Below are 25,851 nucleotides of genomic sequence, written 5' to 3'. Positions count from 1 at the left end.
CTGTATTTGGTGAAGACATAAATTTATTGCTTTAATTTTATGCCCTAAGCGCAAATATTATCTCGTATTCTCCTTATACTCCACTTCCCTCTTCTCTCTTTTCTGAAATTCTCCTTTGTATTAGAGTATTCTCTGCCCTTACTGATTAACTTGCAATGGCTCTAGAGATGAGCAGAACTTGGCACATCTTCTGATCAGAACTCACAGCAGTTTCCCTCCGCCAGGTGAAGAAGGCTTTCCCAACATAAAGGAGCATGTCTAATGAAACCAATCTCTTCCAAGGACAATATTTTTTTTGTTCGAGTCCTGTTTCTGTCTCTAGCTGTGATGACCCAAACCTTTCAGAACACAACAGAATAGCCTGTCCCAAACCAATATTGAACCTCTCTTTTCTACTGTATGCATATAAAATGTCAGCTTTCTCATATTTTAGCTTTCTTTTAAAAGGCAGGGGAGTATGAGAAAAACCTGGATGTACTTCCTTTCTTAGTCATTTTTTTTTTTTTTTTGCTGAAAACATCTAATTCTATTGTGTTACCCACTTAACTTCTTTTTCTTCAGTTTCCTGATATTTCCAACAGAGAGGATGGTATTTAGAAGTGGTGAAATTTGGCAATAAATGGACAATGCAATTGTAAGAAACATAAGTTCACCACTAGCCCACAGATTTCTTCATGTATTCTTCTCTTATAAAGTTTATTCCCAGCACAAATTCAAGACTTCAGATAAATAACTGAGGTGGTGATATTAAAAGGCTTCTCTCAGCTTGACCATGACATATAAACTGAATACTGTAGTTTTCAGACAAGATTGAGCAGAGCCATGGGTGTTCTGTAGAGTCAGCAAGGGGCAGGCAGAAAGGGGATATTTGGGAAGAATATAACAATCACCTCCTGCCAACCAGAGTGAGTCTATTTTTTTTCTTCTTTTACAGATTTCCATGTAAGATTACATTTGAGGGAACAGGCCTTGCTATAGGAAGAACAATACCAGTGGTTACAAAACAGAAACAAACAAACAAAAATCCTTGAAATGCACTGATCTGAGAGATGAGTCAATCACATGTCCTGAGCACTATAAGGACTAAAAGAGGTTTAAAAAATCTCTATCACCCAGAAGTTTGCTTTCAAGTGTGGAGAGAGTGACATCAACATGCAAATTACTATACTATATGGTAGAGAAGTCAGTACAGCAAGTGATGTTAACCAAAGTACTGCAGTGAATTAAAGGAAAGTGGGAAGACGTCTGGATGTAAGAACAAGAGAGTTTTCCAGACTGATGGTTTCATCATGGAGTTCTGAAGGTTTGATGGGATACTGATAGGCACAAATAGGAAGACAGCACATCTGTCAATTCATTTAAAATCATTTCATGATGTCATTATCTCCTGCATTCTGAGCTGTTAATACAAAAGGAACTGAGCTGTTAATATGTAAAGCATTATAAGGTCTGAGTAAATAATCAAGTTTGATCAAAACACAAGAAATGTTCACTTGTTTAACAGACACTTTTTAATAGCTCTCATTATTATGCTCACATGATATGCTGTACACATTACTGTAGGGTACCAAGGGGAAAGCATTCAGGGATCATTTATGCACTGTGGAGGATCATATACGTCAATTTGGAAAGTTTGTGCTTATTCCACAAGGCAACAGGAAACCAGGAAATTTTAGTTCCAGAGAGCAATATGTCCAGAATGGGAAAATAGAAACACTTATCTGGTTTGGGGGGTTGTGGGAGTATGGGACTGGCAGAGCAAAGAAGCAGGTCCAGAAACAAGTTGGAATAGTATTATGACACTCTAAAAGAAAATCAAAGAGGGCTCTGCCAAGCGAAAAGAAGCAAAATACATGAGAGGTGTAGGTACAGAAATAGGGTTTGACTATACTGAAGAAATGAGGGAGACGTTAAGAGTCAAAAAGGCATCCAAGCACATGAGACTGGATGAGTAAATAAAGGATGGGAAAGTCAGAGAGAAGAGAGGAGATCAATTAAGGTTTTATCCAAATGCATCTGAACTTAATTTTCCTGTATTTCATCGACTTTGTACCAGAAACCATCAAAAATTGTAGGTTACTTTAGCAAATCACAGAAATGAGTACACTCAAGAGCCACGGCTAGACTACATCAAATACCAGAACCAAAGTATTTATACCACCCAGTAATAAGTGCTAAGTCACTGCTCTCTCTCAACACTAACATAAGACATACATTGTAAAGCACAGTGGATAAGTAAGAATAAAATGAAAACAATCCATTTCTTTACAGAGCCAGCCCTACACAAAACCTAAACAAATGTCATGACCACCTCCCCCAAATTTGTCCACTCTCTCCAAGAGTTTTTCATTCTTTTCTTTTGAATCCACTCCTGTTTTCTATCCCTTCATTGTCTTACTCCCAGCAGATGGTCAGTTAATCATGAATCAAATAATTAAAAAGTGTCCACGCCTAAGATATTCGTATTTAAAGACTCTTAAAACCAAAAAGCCTGTAATCCCCTGAAAATATAACTCTAATAGTGAGTTGACTGCTCCCCAGCATCTTTCCAAAATGCCCAGGAGGCATCCAGACATGACTCTGCCACCCAGAAAGCTTCTGCAATAACTATAATCTATTTGGACAGAAAAGATAGGAAAGAAAAATGGAGCAATGAACAGCATTTAGAAATCAATTCATGAATAAATGGAAAAGATAACATAGGTTTTAAAACAGGTCCACACTTGCATGCCATACCAACATGACAGGAGCCAGGCAAGCCTCAGTGATGGCTCTATATGAATTAGCTACAAGAAGTCCTACTCAACTCAACTGTTCAATCACGATTCCTTGATTCTAACACTCAGAGCCACTCGTCCCACTTAATTGCACTCACGAAAAGGGAATATGCTTATTGCATATTTGAAAGTTGCTAAGAGAGTAAATCATAAGAGTTCTCATCACACACACAAAAATTTCTGTAACTATGTACGATGAAGGCTATTAACTAGACCTATTACAGTGATCACTTCATAATACATACAGATATTGAATCGTTATGCTGTACACCTGAAGCTAATATAATTATTACATGTCAATTATACCTCCATAAAAAACAAATAAAAGTAAAATTTTTAAAGCAATAGACATATTTTCAATAAAGAAATTGTTTTCTTTTTTAAATGTTGTATTCTAACTAGCATATTGGATCTCAAACCTCAACCTCCGAATGTAGTTTATGTTTACGCAGAGAAAAAGAAAAGTGTCCTCACCTTGCAACATTAACTGCAGAACAGTTTAGCTACAATAGCTAATAAAAACCACTAATTCCTAAAAGTTGTAAGTAAGTCCCGTACTCTGCTATGGGTCACTTAACGAACATTTGATGATTACCCAGGCACTGTGGTAGGTGTCTGGTTCATATCACTGAACAAAGCAGGCAGACACTTTCCCTCATGGAACTGACATTCTATCTGAGGCAGGACACAATAGACATGAATATGAGGGCATTATAGTATGTTTGGCAGGTAACCTATGCTATGGACAAAGAAATAGCAAAGCAGGGTAAGGAACTTAGGAAGTACCGCTGAAGAAAGAGAAGTGATTTTTAAAGACAGGTGAGAAGCACTAGGAAGAGCAAAAGCTGACTTTCCTGTGAAATCATGCAAACAAAGCGTTCTCTCACACCTCAGATCCAAGTTCTGTCCTGGGTGGTCAGATTTCCTTCTCTCCTGCATGACTTCAAAAATGTTTCTTTCTCTGAGGCTCTAAGCCTGATGTGTAATCTTCAAACTCATGCAAACATGAGTATTTTACACATTCTGCCTTTCTTTACTCAAACTGAAAGATTTGAGGGTAAACTCCCCCAAACTGAGAACATTTTCATGCAGCCAATTTGAAAATTTTTCTGTTTCCTGAGTCACTAACCTCCAAACTATTTTCACGATACAGTCAAGCACCCTATCAGGGCCCCAAATCATATAATTTAAAAATTTTCTGCATCTATTGCTATTCTAATACATTATGGTATTTAAAAATAGGCACAAAATCTAAATTAAAGGACAATGAGATAAAAATAAATAGAAATGCTGATATTGTCTTCCCCAGGAGATGAGGACACTCACTTTTAAGACCACAGGACTAATAGATTCTGTATGCACACTATAATTACACTACAGTTTAACCATCATAATAAAATAATTCTTTTACATGCAATTTAAATCAAAGCACTCAGAGTGCCACAAGGGGCTGGGAATAACATTACATGTGAATATCTCTCTTCATATGCATATATAAAATTTTGTAAGTTCAATTAAGTAATCACCATTAGCCCCTTTTATTATTCCATCAATTCATCCAGTGCTAAATAATAATCCAAATTTTACAATACAATTCTTTTCTATAAGGATCTAAATCTCAAGGGATGCCAAAAGCAGACCAATGGCCTACAAGAAAAAACAAAACATAGTATGTTTATCATTACACATATCTACCTGTATAGAGAAGTAATGAAGAAATACAAGACTTAAAATTGGATGAAATAGAAAGTGTACTCACTCAGAGATGGATGTGCAATTCATCTAGAACACTTACTCAACTTCCTACAGCTTCCAAAGAAAGAGCGCTCCACTTCCATTTCCTTCTGCCTGCTACGAAGTTTTCCATTCTCCTCCATAACTGCCTTCATTAAAAAGTCTCCCCTAAGACATTATAAAACTATAAAACAGAACCTGGATTTCTGAACAAGACAAGATAGCATAGATCTATTTGTGCCCACTCTTTGTCCTGGAAGTAACAAGAGGCCACTAAAGGAGATTGCAAATAGTTGGTAAGAAGACGGGGAACTGGTTTGGGACCTGAATACTGGAGGAGCAACATAGCAGCACCCAATGAAGAAGGTGACCCATGCTCAGCACTTCCTGACCCCCAACCAGCATCAGAAGACAGCTGGGGGGAGGGCCATTCCTCCCCTAGATGGAACCCAAATGAATACCAGGTGAGCTAGGCCAGAGCTGCAAGGGGGATAGATTGGAAGAAGCACTCTCCTTCTGGCAGAGACTCTGAGGCTACCACACAGCACAAACAAGAGATACCACACAAGCAGTCTGATTCTGGAAGTCTCTTTGTCCCCATGGTCCTGCAACTCTCCTCCAGAGGGCACCTATAGGAATTCCACCACAAGAAGCAGCCCAGCCTGGGAACACTCTCTGCCCCCCTCAGAGGAAAAGATCCTGTCAGACAAGCACCTGGCCAGAGTAGCCTCTGCAAGCCTGAAACTCCTCTCCACATTGGGGACACCAGAGTAGGTGGGGAGGACCACCAGAAGAGACCTAAGCACACAGGCAGCAGGACCTTTGTCTCTAAAAGCCTAAAATTCCCATCCTCTGTCCAGAGATATTGGAGCCTCTGGGAGGCCCTTCATGTGGATCATGCCATAGTAAGTTCTGACTCAGGAAGCCTTTTTATTCCCAGAGGCTCTGTGGGGTTTTTCTTGTCTTACTTCAAGACAACCAATGGTCCAGACTGGGGGAACCCATTTTGCTTCCTCAGACAGCACCACCTGGGGCCAGTGGGAACCCAGGAAGCATCAGATAAGTCAAACAGACTAAAATAACATGATAAAGGCTTTGAAATTTAACTCAGTGGAAACACAGCCCACAAAGTAGACCTGCAACTGCATGCTAAATATAAACAGGTTCACTTTCTGCTAAAATAAATGACTGTAAAAAGATCTTAAAGTCCTCTAACATAAGATAAAAATGTCCAAGCAACAAATGAAAATGACTTGTCATGCCAAGAACCAAGACAATAAAACCTTGCATGAGTAAAGACAACCAAACAATGTCAACACTGGAATTAATCAGATATGATTATCTGACAGAGGTTTTAAATCAGCCATCATAAAAAGACTTCAAGATAAATTACAAATTTATCAGGAACATATAAAAAAACTTATCAAAGAAGTAGAAGTTACAAAAATAACCAAAAGGAAACTGTATACATGTATACATGAAAGATACAAAACGGGAAAAAAAGTCACAGAGTAGAAATGACAAACGATAAGAATCAGTGAACTTAAGGACAACTCAATGGAATTCATGCAATCTGGACAACAGAGAGAAAATTAACTGAAAAAGAAATGAAAAGAGCCCTAGGGACCTGCAGGATATCAGTAAGAAATCTAACATTCATCTCAACGTATCCAGAAAAAAGGTAGAAACAGAATGGAGCTGAAAGACTAATCAATGAAATGATGGCTGAAAGCTTCCTACATGTGGAAAGCAACACAAACCTGCAGATTCATAATGCTCAGCATCTCAAAAAGGATAAACCCAGAAAAATCCACACCAACACACACCATAATTAAATTTCAGGAAATGAAGGACAAAGAAAAAATCTAGAAAGTAACCAAGGAGAAATGATGCATTACCTATAGGGAAACACCAAGCCACATGTTAGTGGATTTCTCTAATAAAACTATGAAGGATATGAGGAAATAAGCCATACACATAGAAAGAATTATCACAAATTCTATATTTGGTTAAACTATCCTTCAGGAATGAAGAGAAAATAAAAGCATTCATAGATGAAGAAGAAAATTAAAAGAATATGTCCTAGCAGATCTACTCTTAAAGACTGGCTAAAGAAATTCTACAAGTAGAAAGGAAGTAATAAAAGAATCTTGGAGCATCAGGATAAAAGAAAGAAAGATAAAAAGAATTGAGTATGTACAACAGACCAACCTTGACTTCATGAGTTTTATATATCATATTTATTGATTGAAATGAAAATGATAATACCATTTGATATTCATGAGAATGGTATTTAAAAGTGGGGAAGAACATAAATGGAAATAAGGTTTCTACACTTCACTAAGATAATACTAATAGGCTGTGATAAGTCATTCATTCATAGATAGATAGATAGATAGATAGATAGATAGATAGATAGATAGACAGACAGATGGACCAGAAAACAAAGACACTCAAAAGCACTAGAAATTAATATGTAATCTTAAAAAATGCCCAAGTAACATAGAAAGTTAAGAGAAAGATAAACTAGAACCAGAAGAACTAAAGAAAGCAAATAAGAAAATGGCAGACTTAAGCACTGACATATCATTAATTACCTGAAATATACATGGCCTAAATAGGCCAATCTAAAGACAAAGACTGGCAGAGTGAATTAAAAAAATGAGACACTATTATGTTGATTCAAAGAAACTCATTTCAAATGTAATGCCACAAATATGTTGAAAGTAAAAGGATAAAAAATTGATATACCATGCAAACATTAATTTAAAAAGGAAGGAGTGACTATATAAATATCTGATAAAATAGACTTCAAAGTGAAGAAAATTCCTAGGGACAAAGAAAAACATACAGACATTACATAAGGAAAAAGGACCAATCCAGCAGCAAAACATAATAATCCCAAATATGTACACACCAAATAACAAAGTCTAAAAAATACATGAAGCAGAAACTGATAAAACAGAAAGGAGAAATGAATATATCCACAATTATCGTTTCAGACTCCAACACCTCCTTCTCAGAAACTGATAGAACTATGAGACAGAAAATCAGCAAGGCTATAGAAGATATGAACAACACAATCAAACAGGACCTAAATGACACATTTAGGACACTCAACAATAACAAAATAAATGTTTTTTCCAAGGGCCCATGGAACATTAAGATAGACCATATCTTGAGCCATAAAACAAAGTATTATGTTTTGTTAAAAGTATTGAAATCATAGATTGTGTTCCCTAACTAAAATGCAAAAAAACCCCAAAAAACAAAAACCAAAAAAATAAAGACAAAAAGAAAATCTCTAAACATGTGTGAATTAAACAACACATTTCTAAATGATCCATAAGTCAAAAAGGAAATTTTAATAAAATTTTAAAAATAGAAAGAACTTAATAAAAATGAAAGCACAACATATCACAATATGTGAAATGTAGCTAAAGCAGTGATGAGAGGGAAATTTATAGCACTAATGTTTACATTAGAAATAAGGAGGGGTGCCTGGCTGGCTCAGTCTGTAGAGATGCAACTCTTGATGTTGTGGTTGTGAGTTCAAGCCATGTATTGGGTGTAGAGATTACTTAAAAATAAAAATAAAAAATCTTTAAAAAAAGGAAAAAGAAGGAAATATCTGCCTTAAACTAGAAAAAGAAGAGTAAAGTAAATCTAACACACAAGCAAAAGGAAGGAAATAATAAAAATAACAGTAGAAAGCATTGAAATCAAAAACAGTAAAACAACAGGAAAAAAAATCAATGAAACAAAAAGGTGGTTCCTTGAAAAAAAATCAATAAAATAGATAAATTTTAGCAAGATTGAAAAAAAAGATCACAAATCACCAATATTGGAACAAAACAGAAGAGATATCACTACAGATCCTACAGTTATTTATAAAAGAGAATACTACAAATAATTTTATAATCATGGAGTTGACAACACAGAATTATCAGTTTCTTAAAACTCACAAATTACCACAACTCAACCAAGAATTAGATCATCTGAATAGTCATATAACGTTTAATGATACTGAAATTGTTATATAAAAGCCCCTGAGAAAGAAATCTTTAGTTCAGATGGGTTTTTTTTTAAGATTTTATTCATTTATTTGTCTGAGAGCGAGAGCAAACACAAGCAGGGTGGAGCAGCAGGCAGAGGGGGAACAGGCTCCCTTCTGAGCAAGAAGCCCGATGTGGGACTCTACCCCAGGACCCGGGGATCATGACCTGAGCTGAAGGCAGACGCTTAACTCACTGAGCCACCCAGGCATTCCAGCTCAGATGGTTTTAAAGGAACAAACAAAGAAGATCAATTTTATATCACCTCTTTAAGAAAACAGAAAAGAAAAAATCTTCCCAACTCATTGCCCTATACCAAAAACAAAGGCAGTACAAAAGAAACAAAAAAAGGAAACAGGGGACCCTGGGTGGTTCAGCTGGTTAAGCATCTGTCTTTGGCTCAGGTCATGGTCCTGGGAGGGATCCTGCTTCTCCCTCTCCTTGTACTCTCCTCCCCACTCATGCTCTCTCTCACTATCTCTGTCAGAAAGGAAGGAAGGAAGGAAGGAAGGAAGGAAGGAAGGAAGGAAGGAAGGAAGGAAGGAAGAAAAGGAAACAACAGATCAATATCATTCATAAATTTAGATTTAAAATTCCTCACTCTCACACACATAAATCAGCAAAATGGATCTAACAATGTATAAAAACAGATCTTGAACTATTTCTGGTCCCCTCCGAGGTCTGGTTGCAGTCCCTATCTCTTAAAAGAGTGTGCTTAAGTCAGCAATACAGTCAGTTTGGGTCCTAATAAGATTATCACAACAGCAATGTGGTGACAAATATCCAAGTCTGTGTCAAATCGTAAATTGACTTTTCCATTAAAGTTAATCTTGCTAATAGTCATTCTAAATGTCTATTAAAAATACATACAACTACTTATTATAGGATGAAGACAATATTTCTACAGCATCAAATAATGGATGTACTTGATATTCTCTCTTTGCCTCTCCAGACCACACTTGATTCTTTTCTATCATGTTATGAACCTTTGTAGGCCAACCTGGCCAGACTGCATTTCTCTGTCTCCCTTGGCCTCTGTCTGCTACTTGAGTTGGCCAATGATAGACACTAGCAAGACATCAGTCAGTGGAGAAAGAGAGAAGTATCTCTCTCTCTGACTCCCTTCCTGCTGGAAAGATTTCGTCACTGAAGCACAGAGCTGCAGTCAGAGGCTACCTGCAAAACTCTACAGATTCCAAAGTCCACTCTCTCCCTTTGTTCCTGCAGCCTTAAAGTGTCAGTTTCCCTGTTTCTGCCTGTCCTAAAGATTTCTGTCATTGCTTTCAGGTGAACCTCAACTCTTGACTGCAACTTCCAACTAGTTCCTTAAACTCTAACCAGCTCATTAAGTTCCCCTTACTGTCCCCATCTGAGTGCACCATCTTATTTCCTGAAAATGATACTGACGCCTACAGAGCTGCTAGATTAAGACAGTCCTTCAGTGATCTATCACTAAAGTGCCTAAGGTAGGAGGGTGACATGTTTTCTTTCCTGACTCTAAGATCATAAATACAGAAACATCCACAGGTGCCACAAGATCAGGTAAAATTACTGTAAAAAAAAAATTAACTATTCAATACAGAAATCTTTTGCACTGCTATACACTAATAATGAAGTAGTAAAAAGAGAAATTTAAAAATCTCCCATTTACAATTACACCAAAAAGAATAAAATACCTAGGAAGAAAGCTAACCAAGGAGGTAAAAGACCTGTACTCTGAAAACTATAAAACACTGATGAAAGAAATTGAAAATGACACAAACAAATGGAGAGATAATCCATGTTCATGGATTGGAAGAATTAATATTGTTAAAATGTCCATACTACCCAAAGGAATCTACAGATTTAATGCAATCCCTATCAAAATGCCAACACCATTTTTCACAGAACTAGAACAAATAATCCTAAAATTTGTATGGAACCACAAAAGATTCCAAGTAAGCAAAACAATCTTGAGAAAGAACAAAGCTGGAGGCATCACAATCACAGATTTCAAGCCATACTCCAAAACTGCAGTAATCAAAACAGTATGGTATTGGCACAAAAACAGACACATAGATCAATAGAACAGAGTAGAGAGCCGAGAAATGAACCCACACTTATATCGTCAATTAATCTATGACAAACTAGGCAAGAATGTACAATGGGGAAGAATCAGTCTCTTCAACAAATGATTCTGGGAAAACTGGACAGCTACATGCTAAACTGGACTGTTTTCTTATACCACACACAAAATAAACTCAAAATGGATTAAAAATGTAAATGTGAGAACTGAAACCATAAAAATCCTAAAAAAAAAAAAAACATAGGCAGTAATTTATTTGACATTGGCTGCAGAAACATTTTTCTAGATATTTTTCCTAAGGCAAGGGAAACAAAAGCAAAATTAAACTAGTGGGACCACACCAAAATAAAAAGCTTTTGCCCAATGAAGGAAACCAACAACAAAATAAAAAGGCAACCTACTGAATGGGATAAGATATTTGCAAAGGATGCATCCAATAAGTGGTTAATATCCAAAATATATAAAGAACTTACACAATTCAAAAACAACAACAAAAAACCCAAACAATCTAATTAGAAAATGGGCAGAGGACCCTAAAACACATTTTTCCAAAGAAGACATACAGTCAACAGACAGCTCGAAATCAACTAATCAGCAGGGAAATGCAAATCAAAACCGCAATGCCATCACCTTACACCTGTCAGAAAGGCTAGAATCAGAAATGACAAGAAATAACAAGTGTTGTCAAGGATGTGGAGAAAACACAACCTTGTGTACAGTTGTGGGAATGCAAACTGGTGCAGCCATTGTGGAAAACAGTGTGGAAATTCTTCAAACATTTAAAAATAGAATTACCATATGATCTACTAATTCTACTATTGGATATTTACCCAAAGGAAATGAAAACACTAATTAGAAAAGATATATACACCCCTATGTTTACTGCAACATTATCTACAACAGCCAAGATATGGAAGCAACTCACGTGTCCATCAATAGATGAAAGGATTAAGGTGTGTGTGTGTGTGTGTGTGTGTGTGTGTGTAATAGATTACTTAGCCATATAAAATAATGAGATCTTGCCATTTGCAATAACGTGGATGGATATAGTGGGTACACTGCTAAGTGAAGTAAGTCAGAGAAAGATAAATACCATATGACTTCACTCATATGTAGAATTTAAGAAACAAAAACCAAGAAAAAAAGAAAGATACAAACAAAACACCACAGACTCTTAAATATAGAGAACTGGTGGTTCCAGAAGGGAGGTGGCTGGCGGGGATGGGTGAAATAGATAAAGGAGATTAAGAGCACACTTATCATGATGGGCACTGAGCAATGTACAGGATTGTTGAATCATTATATTGTATACCTGAGACTAATATAACACTGTATATTAATTATACTTCAATTAAATATTATATATATTTTTAAATAAAAAACATAAAGAGGTCCTTCTTAAATGATTGTATATAGCATTGTGTATGGACAGGGTGATTAAATACTGAAAATGTGTCAGATCCCCAAAAGTAAATTCAATTCACTTCCAATAAAAAATATACCAGAACTTGAGGGGTGAGCAAATGGCTAAGACAAATTTTTAAATAAAAAACAAAATGAAAAAAAACAAAAACAAAAAACTATTCAGATACTTTTTCTTTACTTTTTATATAATTTTGTAGGTATTTCAACCAATAGTCTTGACATAAAAAGGGGTTTCATATCCTAACAATTACCCAGTGGGATTCAACAGATATCTAGAAAATGAAGGAATCTTGAAAATCAACTAGACAGTCCTCCCATTTTAGAGTTGTATAAATAAATCCAAGAATGATTATGTCATTTATCTAAACTCATAAAATTAGATGACAAAAGTAGAAATAGAAACTAAATTTTCTAATTTCAATCCAATGGAATTTCTCATAAACCATGCTATCTCTTGAAAACTCTACTTTTCAAGGAAGCACAGTTTTGAACACATACTGCTGCAAATCTAGCTTTTTCTCCTAAATCTATGTGTCCTTATATCTTCATACATACTATAAGTGTATATTGGATACGCTTCAGAGGTAACACTTTTTTTAAAGATTTTATTTATTTATTCATTTGAGAGAAAGAGAGAGAGAGAGAGAAACAGCATGAGAGGGGAGAGGGTCAGAGGGAGAAGCAGACTCCCCGCTGAGCAGGGAGCCTGATGCGGGACTCGATCCCAGGACTCCGGGATCATGACCTGAGCCGAAGGCAGTCGCTTAACCAACTGAGCCACCCAGGTGCCCCCAGAGGTAACATTTTGATGAACAAATGTCATACCCTAAGCAGCCTGGAAACAAGAATTCACTTGTAGATATTGATAAAGGTCATGGCTACCAGGGGCCCCAGCAAACAGCATTTTTTGGAAATTACCAAAATAAAAACTGAATAATTCAGTTATTTCTAATAAGTCTCATTAACGTGTTGGTTATGTTCCTTTGCATTAATTATCAAATAAATTCTTCTACACAACAATTAAGTTTCCATAGATCCCTAAATGTCCGTGTTTCTGACAACCAGACTCTTCATGGCTTATACAATTATCATCAAAACTCCTCCAGACAGGCTCATATGTCATCCACAAACTCAGCCAAATATCACATACCATATGTCAATATTTCTGCTTATATGTCCTAAATGTATTTTTAAACAATTTTTGTTTGGAAGCTAACATGACTATCATTTAGGAAATCTCTCCTTTCCTTTGGGCTTTATGCCTGTGTTTATAGATGTCCTTCCATAATTGAACATAGAGGGGGAAAATGTACTTTTTATGGTAGTCATTTTTTTCTCTTTTCCCCCCATTTATTCAGCTGAGAACAGGAAATGAAAAAATGTGAGCAATGGAGTTGAACAAACTATAAACTACATCTATTTCTGGCAGGCAGCAACCTATCTACGGTCTTCACAGTGATGGGGGACACACTCACTGCTTCTGTTTGCCTTTTGCTTAGGCCAGGATTTCATGTAGTATATTTCTCTAACGTGACAGCAAAGTGCACAAAGACAATATAGAGAATAAAGCAGATGCCAACAGCAGGGTGAAACCAAACTAATCGGATAATATTGCTATAATTTTTCAGCCTTTATTTTTTTCTTACAGGACTAAGCTTGCTCTGAGTGAAATCTATAGATTTTCAAATCCTATTGACCATCTCAAAGTGAGAAACCACAATATTCCATGAACACGGGGGGACCCGTCAGCCTAGCTCTGACTGAACAGAGGGTGTTGTTAGGGAGCAAAAGGAGGCAACTCTGAGGAAATAACGTGATGGGCCCCTAGAAACAGGTATTTGAATGAAAGTTAAAAGAAATCTTTCTGACGGTGTGGAATACTGTTGGGCATCCTGAAAACTCAAATATCCATACTCTGTACTCAATTATCAACTTTGGTATTATTCCAATAAGATAGAAAAACAGAGAATAAGGGACATAAAACTTTTACTGGAGGGAAAAAACCATGAAGGCCTAAAAAGAAGAGTGTCTTGAGGGGGTAAGGGTACAGAAAGGAAAACAACAGGGTGCAAAAGGGCTATTTCACCAGTTTCCCCTAGATGGACTGGATCTGGTTCTGAGCCCAGAGAAAAAGAAAAATGCACCTGCTCTGTTTACTCCTTCTAAACCAAACTGGCCAAAATTCAGGGGAACACGGGTAAGTGCAACCTTTCAGCTCTGAGAACAAAGAAAGAAACTTCTTTGAACCAGCATTTGAACTTAACTACCATGTTAAACACTGCTTCTATGGCAAAGGAGTTCAAAATGGCTTACAAGTGAACTTCTGGAACAAAACTTTCCCAGGTAAGAGATTTCCTATAAAGAGGCAAAGGAAAAAAAAAAACAAAAAGATTATCCCAGGAACCAATTTTGATAGGTCTAGGAAAACCTATAAAGTCTGTAGAAAGAGACAAGTTAAAATTTAAAATTTCTCTGAGCCACCAAATCATACATCTTGGGTAAAATAATTTTAGTCCTAGATAGTGATGCATTAGCAAAGTCTTTATGCCATATATTAACTTAAACCCTATCATTCAATGAATACCATCCATGTGTGTGACTGCATTTGAATTTATGAAACCTGATCCTTTGTTTATCAGTAGGTAGTGAGGCCAGAGAACTGAGGTTTGAAAAATAAATTGTTTAAGTGAGTAAATCATTTAAAGTGTGATTAGCTCTTTCAATTTTAGCAATAACCTCCTTATCCATCATAATGACAATCAAATCACTGACCACCTGAGTTCCCTATTTTAAAGTATCTTTGGGATTGCCCTGAAATTACCTTCTTTTACTTAGTTGTCAATTTATTCAAGGGTTTATTATCTGCTTCCCCTGACAAGAGTGTAAATTCCATGAGGGGCAGGGCCTTGAAATCATTTACCACTATATCTCCAGTACTTAGAATAGTACAAGACATGGAGGAGTTGTTAAGGGAATGAATGAATCATAAAATAAAATGATTTTCCTATACCCATCTTATTAAAAAAGTATAAATGCTAAAGCTACTAAGGGGATATTTGAACCTGTGGTTAATCTGTTAGGATAATCTCAATTCTAATTACTTTCAACTATCAACTTAATCATTAGCCAGTAAACTTACTACCAATATCATAACCATCGGCATCTTTACAAAAGCATTCAGGTTCAATAATGCTATTCTAAATATCATCTTAGAAGGTAAATATTAAGGAAATTAATTCCAAACCATTAGGTTAACTACAGGCCAACACCATCCAACAGTAGAAAGCTCTTGGCTTGAGACTCAAAAAACTAAAATTCTAGTCTAAACATTTACTTACTACTTGTGGGAACTTGTGTAGGCCATTTGACCTCTCTGAGCGAAAGCCTCGTCTGTAATACGTCAAGATTGGATGTGATTGCCAAGACCTTTGCTAGCTTTGAAAGCCTATAAGGGCAATAAATTGAAATTATTTGCTAGAGGAAAACTGTACTGTGCATATATATACATACTAATAACAGAGAATACATATAGTTTTTACTAAGGGCCAGACATTCTTCCAAGCACTTAACATCGACTGACACACAAAATATTCACAAACAAGCCTATGAGCTAGCTTCTGTCCTCTTCATTTGAAAGAAAGAGAAACTGAGGCCAAGACATGTTAGATCACTTTCTCAAGGTTCAGACAGATACATATGCACAGCTAAAGACATCAAGCAATCTGCCCTCTGCCTGCTGTCATCCTCCCATCTACCTCTTCTGACATCTTTGCACTCAAGCCCCTGGACTTCTCTCTGAGGACACAAACTTGTTGTGTCTCAGATCCTTGGCACTAGGTGCTCTCTTTGCTTGGAGGGTTCTTCCCATAGCCGGTTCCTTTTCTTATTTGGGTCTTATAGCAAAGCTCATTGGCCCGCCCTGATCCCTCTAACCAAAGTCATCATGACACATAACCATTTCTTTTCTTCCCCATATCTACAACCATCTAAAATTATCTCATTGCTTATTAATTCATTCATTGAGTATCTTCTCCTGAAGGTAGACTATAAATTCCACAAGTGCAGGGATTGTGATTTGTCATCACTGTATCTCCAGTACCTAGAATAACAGTGAGAACAAAGTAGTTATACTAATTAACTACAGGAAAAAATGGATGAGGAAATGAATGATAAGCTAATAAAAATGACTCTCCTATATTCATCCTACTTACTCAAAAGTATGAATGCTAAAGCTACTCCCAGGATACAGTGAATCTCTGCTATGCCATTTAAGTAAGATTTTCAGACAAAGGAGAATTGAGTTTACTGACAATATTTAGTTCCCGCATTTCTCAGAATTTCTGCTTTACTGTCAACTCCTATCAAAATAATTATGTAAACATCTCATTTTTTTATTGAGTGTGTTCATTTCAGAGAGGAGTTCAGATCTTTTACTAAATCGCCCAAGAAACTGAGAGACAATATGAGTCATCAAAAACATTAAGCCCACAGAATCTAACACTTCCAAGAAACCTTAAATTTTATATTAAAGTTTCTATGCATAAAGAGCACAGCACAAGTAATGTGCAGAGACAGAAGCAACAGCAACCAGGTTTCATGTCCTCTCTGGGAAAGGTGGTAAAATATTTTCTCAGTATAGAAAAAGGGGAAGGTGAGCAAGTCTTGAGCATGGTCTGCTTTTGGGGGTGGCTTAAAGAACACAGGAAGAGTGCACCTGGGTGGCTCAGTCGGTTAAGTGTCTGCCTTCGGCTCAGGTCATGGTCCCAGGGTCCTGGGATCAAGCCCTGCATCAGGCTCCCTGCTCAGTGGGGAGCCTGCTTCTCCCTCTGCCCCTCCCCCTGCTCATGCTTTCTCTCTCTTTCTCTATCAGATAAATAAATAACATCTTTAAAAAAAAAAAAAAGAACATGGGGAGCCCTAGACTGGAAGGGCATGCAATAAGGAAAGGTCAAAGCTTTCACTGTCCTCAAATTCTCATGCTCACTTCCATCAATTTTTTAAGGTAGCTTTAACAATCCATATGAAATACTAAGAAAAGATAAAAACAAAGACGATTTAAAAAATGGCACCAAGGGAAAATGACAACAGAAGAAATTCCCTGAGGCCAGGACTGAAGTGACTACACAAGCTGCCTGCAGAGCAGGACCCCTGGACCCTTGCTAGATCACATATTGACCCTACCTTTTCCAGCATCCAGTGATAGGAGGGCCTTGGGGGACAGAACCAGGAAGTCCAGGATTCAGATGTAGCTATATCAGCTGCATTCTTCATAGCACGGATGGGCAGTGTGGCCCAGGGTAAGCACTGCTTTCAAATCTAAGAGAATGTCCTCCCGTGGGTCCTCATAAAGAGGACACTGAGTGATATGAAAGGAATCCAACAGCATCCTTACACTAGATGCAGCAACATGTTTCATAAGACTGTTTCATATAAAATTACTCACTGTAGGCTGAGGCATTGTACGAAAGGGGCAATTCAATCAAAACTATGATTTGAGTGGCTAACAGCAGTAAACGATCAATTAACGCACTTCTGGCTGGACCACATATGCTTTCCGTGGGGTGTATCTACATGTGAGTGTATGTGTGCAGGTACTCACATGTTTGTAAATATCTTTTGTTCATGGGAACGCAAGCTGATGCAGTCACTCTGGAAAACAGTATGGAGGTTCTTCAAAAAGTTGAATATAGAGCTACTCTACGACCCAGCAATTGCACTACTGGGTATTTACCCCAAAGATACAAATGTAGTGATCCAAAGGGGCATATGCTCCCCAACGTTTATAGCAGCAATGTACACAATAGCCAAACTATGGAAAAAACCTAGATGTCCATCAACAGTTTAATGGATAAAGATGTGGTATATATATACAATGGAATATTATGCAGCCAACAAAAAATGAAATCTTGCCATTTGCAATGACGTGGATGGAACTAGAGGGTATTATGCTAAGCAAAATAAGTCAATCAGAGAAAGACAAGTATCATATGATCTCACTGATATGAGGAATCTGAGAAACAAGGCAGAGGATTATAGGGGAAGGGAGGGAAAAATGAAACAAGACGAAACCAGAGAGGGAGACAAACCATAAGAGACTCTTAATCTCAGGAAACAAACTGAGGGTTGCTGGAGCGGAGGGGGGTGGGAGGGATGGGTGGCTGGGTGATGGACATTGGGGAGGGTAAGTACTATGGTGAGCACTGTGAATTGTGTAAGACTGATGAATCACAGACTTGTACCCCTGAAACAAATAATACATTATATGTTAATAAAAAAATAATAATAAAATAAAATAAATAAATATTTTTTGTTCAAGTGAGCTTTCCACAGAACTGGAGCAGCAGGGACCATAAGGTAGCATTCCCTAAGAGTTACCTGGAATGCAGGTATCCTGCATTGTGCCTCAGCTTGGAACAATAGGTCTAAATTGGGATGGACTATCATTCTTGTAGGAAAGTTGAGGTGTCGACCCAACAGTACATACAGTGAATAGAGAGCCTCTCAGTCCCCAAGGGAAAAGTCAAGAAGTTGCTCGGAATACAATTTTGAAAATACAGATGAAGGGACCAACAGCTCCCCAAAGTTCACCAGCAGGAGGTACATGGTTGAAACAAATGAACCTGAAAATTATATACACAGGCAAACCAATTATGCATGTCTTTTCGCATTTTTTTCCTTTAAGTCTCAGGAAAGCACCTCCAAAATGGTTCATCTTGAATAACAGATCATTCTCTGTACAGTACAGGAGAATTGATTGTAAAATATATACCTAGAGAACTAAATAAGTTCATGTACTGCATGTGATCAAAAATTGTAAGGGGCACCTGGCTGGCTCACTCAGTAGAGCATGCAACTCTTGATCTCAGGTTTTGAATTTGAGCCCCATGTTGGGTGTAGAGATTACTTAAAAATAAACTATTTTTAAAAATATAAGCCAGTTGTATGATATGGATAGTTTTCAAAAAATGATGACTTTTGTTTTAGAGTGGGTACACCTGAGCCCCTCTGCTTGGCAAGAAATGATGTGGCCAGGGGCGCCTAGGTGGCTCAGTCAGTTAAGCATCTGCCTTCAGCTCAGGTAATGAGCCCTGCCATCGGGCTCCCTGTTCAGCGGGGAGTCTGTTTCTCCCTCTGTCTCTCCCCTGCTCATGCTTGTGCATTCTCTCTCTCAAATAAGTAAATAAAATCTTAAAAAAAAAAAAAATGATGTGGCCAGATGTGTATTCAAGGCACTGCTGGCTCATGGTACTTATACCATGCACTTCCAAAGAAAATAAGTGTACCTCTCTATTCTCTGCTTTGTTGTAATGCTCTATGAAAACATAATATGCAGTTTAATATTTAATATTAATGTTTAATTTCTGTACTCATATATAAATCCACATATAATATACTAATGTAAATATATTATAGTAATTAAATATTTAATATATAATTTTTCAAAACAGACCCCCTAAACTCTTCTGTAGGAATCTCACAGAGGACACAGTTCTTTATATTATTCTCTTAATGAGGAACCTGGCAAAAAAAATTCCTTTCTGGGATTAGTACACAAAATAATTGTACCTCTTGAACAACTGGTCTATTTTTAAACATAAACTTGGTGAACTATGGAACTGTCCAGGTTACAATTTTTCAGTTAATTGTTAAAAAGTTTAGTGCTGACTTTTTGGTCTATTTGTAGCATGTGTGTAGGTTTTTATAATATGCATATAATATTTTTGTCATTGTTTATCATTTAAAGTTTAAATTGTTTTTAATTTAGTTTACTTTGAGTGATGTTTTGCTATATTTTCTTGGTGTGTTTTAAGTCCGCTTTAAATCTACAATAGTGGAATAGACTTGCTTGCCTGTTTTCTCTTTATGTACAATAGGGGATTAAGTAGTCTGCTTTATTTAAAAAAAAAAAACAACAACAAAACAACAGGGGGCTCCTGGCTGGCTCAGCTGGAGGAACATGCAACTCTTGATCTCGGGGTCATGAGTTCAAGCCCTATACTGGGTATAGAGATTACTTAAATAAAACTTAAAAAAAAAAAACCCACAAAATCTGGTGTATTTTTTAAATCAGATAACTAATAATCTAATCAGTGGAAGATCTGGAAGGCAAGAAAATCAGTATATTGTGGATTTACATTTATATTACTTTGAAACAGAACTGAAGACAGCGTTAAGTCCCAAATTCCCATAAATTTTAAAAACAAAATTAAATTGATTTCCCTTAATGTGTTGGCTTTTTTGGTATGTGTTGGGGGAGGGATTGTTTATTGTTGTTTTACCTAAAACTATCAGAGAAAGTCTAAATTTTAGTACACACAGAACATAACTAAGCATTCTAATCATGTTATAGAACTTGAATACTTTGTGAAAGTATTTACTCTTAATATCTTAATTTTTTTTGTCTTATGTCATACAAAAATCATTTTCTCCAACTACTATATCCCAAAATTACCCTCAATAAATTTATCGTAATATTACCGTATGTTTTGGCAGCCATTAGAACACAGAATGAATTTAACAGGGATATGAATATGGTGATATTTTTTAAGTCTTCCAATATTTGGTAACTCAGTTCTCTAATTTATTCACACTTGGAATATAAGTATTTAATAGGAACAGGTCAAATAAAAATATTCAAAGAACTTCCTGAAACTTCCATCTCAAAATTTCTAGTATAGCAATTTTTTGTTTACTATAACATCAATTTTGTATTTTTAATGCTTTTATAGCAAATAGTTGATAACATTAATGATTTTGTCTAGATAGTACCTTCAATATCACTTTAAGATATATTTAACTTCCATCCAAAGTTTTTCTTTACTGTCAAATACAGTTTTCATACATGTTGAAGGCCATATGTAGATATGTAGACATTTCCACTTCAGAAAATGACTTAAGAAAGAAGAAAATTGGGGCACCTGGGTGGCTCAGTCATTAAGCATCTGCCTTTGGCTCGGGTCATGATCCCAGGGTCCTGGGATCGAGCCCCACATTGGGCTCCCTGCTCAGCGGGGAGTCTGCTTCTCCCTCTCCCACTCCCCCTGCTTGTGTTCCCTCTCTCGCTGTGTCTCTCTCTGTCAAATAAATAAATAAAATCTTAAAAAAAAAAAAAAAGAAAGAAGAACATCTTTTTGTGTGGAGCTGTTCTCCAAATTCAAAAAGCAAAATAGGGGTGCCCAGGAAGCTCAGTCAGTTAAGCATCCAACTCTTGATTTCGGTTCAGGTCATGATCTCAGGGTCGTGAGATTGAGCCCCACATGGGGCTCCACACTCAATGTGGAGTCTCCTTAAGATTCTCTCTGTCCCTCTCCCTCAGCCCCTCCCCAATTCACTCACACTCTCTCTCTCTCTCTCTCTAATAAATAAATAAAGTCTTTAAAAAGGGGGGGGGCAAAATAAACAACCAAAGGCCCACAAGGCTAAGAGACAGAGTGGCAGGCACATGTGGATTCAACAGTTTTCTTTAATGAATGCTATGTTAGTGGTGCTTGGGTGGCTCAGCTGGTGAAGCACCTGCCTTCGGCTCAGGTCATGATCCCAGGGTCCTGGGATCAAGCCCCACGTCAGGCTCCCTGCTCAGTGGGGAGCCTGCTTCTCCTTCTCTCTCCCCTACTAGTGCACCTGCTCTCTCTCTTGCTCTAATAAATAAATAAAATCTTTTAAAAAAATGAACGCCATGGGGCGCCTGGGTGGCTCAGTCATTAAGCGTCTGCCGTCGGCTCGAGTCATGATCCCGGGGTCCTGGGATCGAGCCCCACATCGGGCTCCGTGCTCGGCAGGAAGCCTGCTTCTCCCTCTCTCACTCTCCCTGCTTGTGTTCCATCTCTCGCTGTGTCTCCCTCTGTCAAAATAAATAAATAAAATCTTCAAAAAAAAAAAAAAATGAACATCATGTTGTTTGAACCTATTGAATTATCCAGAGTCTGGACATATTGCTGGACAATCATTACCCAAACAACATGGAAAAGGTCGAAATAGGGGAGCAAAAGGAAGCAAATGTGAACAAAATGAAATTGAGGGAGAAGATTGACCTGTTAAAATAAATATGCTGTAACTACTAAGAAGCAACTGCAGAGCTTTTGTACGTGATGCCTTCCAATGGTGAAGAGGTGGCACAGAAATATTTTCTTCATTAGTAAAACCAAGCTTTAAGCAGCCAACGAGAGTATTCTTTTGCATTTTTTATGGTGACAAGAATAGTCAGGGTGGGAGTTTAAGATTATGAGACTAATTCCGCAACTAATTCACATGTAAAGAACAGTGTCATTGTCTTACAGTCACATTTCACTGAGGACATGAAAACCCAAACTGGGGCCTAGTTTCCAACACTCGCACTAAAGTTTTGTTTTTCCGATTGTTTGTTTCTTTGTTCTAAATCCTTGGGGTGCCTGCTGGCTCAGTCAGTAGAGTGTGTGAGTCTTGGTCTCAGGGTTATGAGTTCGAGCTCCACTTTGGGTGTAGAGATTACTTAAAAATAAAGTCTTTAAAAATAATTAAATAAATAAATCCTACCCTGGTACAAGAACAATATGTTAAAAAAAAAAATCAAAACTTTCTTGGGCAGCCCTATATAATTGGAAAATATAGACTGTATTTGGTCTTTGTGGTTCCAATAATCAGGAAAATGAACCTATGCAAGTACATTCATCAGGCTTCAGAAAGCGAACTTAGCAACTGACATATAAAGATATACCTTGAGCATGACCTGAGATCCTGGCACTCTCAGTATACAGCTTAAAAGCACTTTATAAATGAAAAGTATTATATTTTACTGCAATCAACATGAGCAAAATCAGTAAGGTGAGGAAATAAAGGATTTGTTCCAGTGCCACTAATATAAATTCCAGTATAAATAGTAAATGAATTTTTCTGTCACCTGAAAAATTATGTACCTCTGCCTAGTACCTGAACAAATTACTTCAAAATAGTTGGATATAGTACACGTTTTATTGACCTTTAGTGAAAAGCTAGCAGCAATCTCAGAACCAACTCCGAAATTAAGAATGAAAGATAAAAATGTATATTGAAAAGAATCTTCTTTCAAATGAGAGTAAAAATGAAAAACTCCAGCTTTGGTTTGGTTTATCCCCATTGTTCCAATTATTTCTGTAGTTCCAAATCTACAACTAGATAGTTTTCCAAACTCGCAAAAACATCCTTAATCTTTTTAGTTCTCTCTCATTTCCCTGGACTCCAGGAGATTCAAGAAAACAACTACAGAGATGGAAAAGATGTTTGTTGTCTTAGCTTTGTCCATAGAGAAAGGATAGTTGAGGCCTAGAAGACAGATACACCCCAAAGAAGGAGGAAAAGAGCAGATGTTCTGGAAATAGGAGTAACAGAACATGCACATTTAGAAAAGTGGGAAAAAAGAGTAGCGAGACAAGGAGCAGTCCAGGGGAGAGAAGACAACCCAGAATCAATGTCACAAGAGCCGACTGTCTTGAGAAGCAGGGAATGGTCAAAAATGTTGAAATCTACAGAGATGCTATGGAGAATGGACACTGAGCAAAGGCCACTGTATACGGTTAAAACAATATATTAATAATATTCTAGAACAGTCTCAGTGAAAACATAATGATTTTAGATCATAAGCATATGAAGGAGACACGTAGATGTAAAAGTTGACTATTCATCCTAGAATCGTGGTAGTAAAGCAAGTACGGTAGTCCCCTCTCCCCCATATGTTCCAAGACCCCCGGTGGATGCCTGAAACTGCAGAGAGTACCCAACCCTACAGACACTGTTTCTCCTCTACATACATACCTATGGATCAAGTTTCATTTATAAATTAGGGCAAGTAACAGTGATAACTAATAAAATAGAACAATTATAACATTATGCTGTAATAAAAGTTAAGTGAATTGCTATCTCTCTCTCTCTCTCAAAATATCATATGGTACTGCACTCTTTCCTTGGGATGATGTTGAGATGATAAAATGCCTACGTGAGGAGATGAAATGAGGTGAACGGTATAGGCACCGTGACCTAGAATATGGTGCTATTGACCTTCTGACAGTAAGTCATAGGGCGAGGCTCACCTGCTTCCAGATCATGGTTGACCACCAGTAACTGAAATTGCAGAAAGCAAATTTGTGGGTAATGGGGGACTAGTGCAAAATGCTGGGGCAGAAGCTACACTCAGATGAAAACAGATCATCGTAAGACACGATTCACATCCCTCTTCAGTTTGGGACGCATTTATCTTTGCCCTAGATTTATCAGCTATTTATTTATTCCCTGACTTTTCATTTCATGACTATTCTAAATATAGCAATCTGTGTTATTTAAAAATATGCACTGGGACTTATCACCTAGATATAGTATGAAGTACCAGATAGTGACACATTTTGAAAGAGCCCTTGAGCTGCTTTTATTTAAAGGTAATTCAATGACTGTGACTCTCAAATAGTAAATACATAGCACAGGTACATGCTAGTTCAATTTTCTTCACAATTATATGATACTTTTTAAACTATTATGCTTTGCACTCTGTTTTTAAAATTTCACTCAAGAGTTACATATTATTCTACTGGATTACCATAATAAATTCAAAATGAAATTGAGAAAAATACACTACAAATAAAATCCAAAGGCTATTAAAATTCTATTTAAAAGGCACTGTGCAACACCACATATTACATCCCTTTCTCCTGCACTCAGAAATAAAATTAATGAGGAGCGCCTGGGTGGTTCAGTCAGTTGAGGTCTGCCTTCGGCTCAGGTCATGATCCCAGGGTCCTGGGATTGAGCCCCACATCGGGCTCCCTGCTCAGCAGGGAGTCTGCTTCTCCCTCTCCCTTTGCCCCAAGCCCTGCTTGTGCTCTCTCTCTCTCTCTCTCTCTGTCATATAAACAAATAAAATCTTTAAAAAAAAAAGAAAATTAATGAGAAATAGTCCCCAGATATCTCTACCAACCCCTCCTGTGTGCCTATTATGTAAACCCACGGCTTCTCATTTCTCCTTGTAGGAATTTTAACTATACAAGAGTCTAAAATTTGGGTGAGTGGCCCCTCAGTGACTTCTAAAAAATTCAGTCACATTATTGCTATAATAAGTGTACATCGATATATAATACCATAAGACAAATATATTTTATTCCATATTTTATTGTTCTGGGGGGTAGGGAAAGGAGAGTGACATGGTGGCTAGGTAGAAGGAGGCACTGAGAAAGGTAAACTATCAGTTGTTACAGGGAAAGGTAATTTATAGTTGCCCATGACATTTGTCGCTAATTATAACAATCATCTTCCTAGACAACAGGAGGATAATGATACTCAGTCAAGAGCAAGTACTCACAATTTCCTCTCCAAGCTCCACAGCTCTAGCGGTTTCAGCTCCTCTGTCCTCCTCCAAGTGGGAACACGATCGTTCTTTCTTGAATTTGTTCTAAACCATCCTTTAACCCTTTTTTCTAGCCCATGATCAAAGAGCTCTTTGTCTTGGCATTGAGCAATCTGATTGAAAAAACTGACAAAGGAAGAGAGAAAAGAAGGAATCTATTCAAACTAGGAAGATACATATGAAGAATAAAAGCAAATTATAGACATCTAAAAACAATACATTGCCATAAATAAAATATGATGAAAGCACAGTTAGGAGTTGACTTATGCTGTGTTGAATAATTCTCAAGGCATAATATACAAGAGAATTTCTAATCTTTGTCTTGAGCTTAAAATATGTCTGAAGCTACGCACTTCAATGCTAACCCTTAAATAAAAAACACACCTGAAAACATAATTACTGAAGACTAGACAAATACTACTCTAAATAACATTGTCCCCAATTTTCCAC

The 25,851-nt window shown here is 37.1% G+C and overlaps 1 long non-coding RNA gene across 1 annotated transcript in view; it reads right to left on the bottom strand.

The window, feature by feature from the left end:
- LOC141370105 (uncharacterized) overlaps positions 1 to 25,521 on the bottom strand; it is a 96,140-nt gene extending 70,619 nt beyond the window's left edge. Inside the window, exon 1 of the long non-coding RNA XR_012373855.1 lies at positions 25,357 to 25,521. This is a non-coding gene — a long non-coding RNA (uncharacterized lncRNA). The remainder of the gene's footprint in view (positions 1 to 25,356) is intronic.
- Between the last annotated feature and the right edge of the window lie 330 nt (positions 25,522 to 25,851).

Source organism: Callorhinus ursinus, unplaced genomic scaffold (genome assembly GCF_003265705.2).
Source record: "Callorhinus ursinus isolate GAN/ISIS: 27379988/994484 unplaced genomic scaffold, GSC_fseal_2.0 scaffold26, whole genome shotgun sequence".
NCBI classification, from domain to species: Eukaryota; Metazoa; Chordata; class Mammalia; order Carnivora; family Otariidae; genus Callorhinus; species Callorhinus ursinus.
Note: the sequence above shows the minus strand (reverse complement) of the source record. Positions and strands in the feature narration are given on the sequence as shown.